The following is a 1,424-nucleotide window of genomic DNA, read 5'->3' on the forward strand; positions in this document are numbered from 1 at the left end:
GAGCGCGATCCCCAGCATGCCGCTGCATTGTCCACGAGCGCGATCCCCAGCATGCCGCTGCATTGTCTCCGCGATCCCCAGCATGCCGCTGCATGCATTGTCGCCGCTGCATTGTCCACGAGCGCGATCCCCAGCATGCCGCTGCATTGTCTCCGCGATCCCCATATGCACGCCGTGCGGCCTGCATATTACCAAAGGAGGCCGCAGTTCTCCGGCGCGGCCGATTCAGCCAATCAGCTGACTGGAATCGGTGACACAGCGGCGTGCCCGCGCATTGCCGTGCACGATGAGCTGTGCCCGCGCGTCACGTGGGCTGTGACGTCACCGAGCCTTGCATTTACCCGCGGATTTTGAACAGTATTGATCTACGGAGGAAGCAAGCTGATGGTTGGAGCCTTTCCCCAATTTACAAGATGGGAGAGTAAGATTTGTGCGCTACGTGTGGTGAGTACCCACCTGAGATTTGTGCGCTGTGCGCTACGTGTGGAGACGCGGTCACCTGAGATCTGTGCGCTACGCTGTGCGCTACGTGTGGAGACGCGGTCACCTGAGATTTGTGCGCTGTGCGCTGCTACGTGTGGAGACAACACCCAAGATTTGTGCGCTACATGTGGTGAGTACGTCACCTGAGATTTGCGTGACGCAACCTGTCTTTTTTTGCAGATTTGTGCGCCTTATTGCAAAATTACGTGTGGAGAGGATCCTGACGTTTGGACGCGTTTCGAGAAGAATTTCGCTTCGCTCGGACACCATCTGACATCACTCAGCGAGGTAAGCAGCTGCTGCATCTGCCAAATTTTTCATTGCTTGCATCTGCTCATATGTACATGCAGGCATGTGTGTGTACATGCAGGCCTGCGTGTGTACGTGCATGTGTGTGTGCGTTCGTGTATGTGTACATGCATGTATGCATGCATACATGCATGTATAGATGTATGTATGCATATATGCATGCATACATGTGTAGCCGCATGCATGCATAGCCGCATGCATGCATGCACAGACGCATGCATGTATAATTATTCTGATCTGGTTGGGGGAGTAGTGGTCATTGTAAGTGGGTTGAGCGGATCTAGGAATCAGTAATAATGGTGGGATGTGACTGTTAACCTGCTGATTTCTCGTCATTTCCTGCAGATCTGACGTCCTTGAGAACGGGAAGGCTGGCGGACAGTGAAGAGACCCTCGACGTTCAACAATCTTGAAACCCTTCTTTTTATGAACTGTTTTTTCCCAGTGACTCCCTTTTTTTTTTAATACGTTTTTTTTTAAAAGAATTATGACGCAGGATCCTGAAAAACTGTGCAATATTTTACTGCAATGCAGTAAACAGAAAAGACCCATAAACACAGCCGCCTTTGGTCTATATCACGGAATGAACCTTGTTGTAACATCCACACTAGCAATAAATTATAAAATCTGAA

The 1,424-nt window shown here is 50.4% G+C and overlaps 1 long non-coding RNA gene across 1 annotated transcript; it reads left to right on the forward strand.

The window, feature by feature from the left end:
• Positions 1–256: 256 nt before the first annotated feature.
• LOC136587787 (uncharacterized) lies at positions 257–1,424 on the forward strand. Its single transcript, XR_010787494.1, has 3 exons — positions 257–444; positions 664–771; positions 1,138–1,424. It is a non-coding gene; the product is annotated as an uncharacterized lncRNA (long non-coding RNA).

This window comes from Eleutherodactylus coqui, chromosome 13 (assembly GCF_035609145.1).
Source record: "Eleutherodactylus coqui strain aEleCoq1 chromosome 13, aEleCoq1.hap1, whole genome shotgun sequence".
Taxonomy (NCBI): Eukaryota; Metazoa; Chordata; class Amphibia; order Anura; family Eleutherodactylidae; genus Eleutherodactylus; species Eleutherodactylus coqui.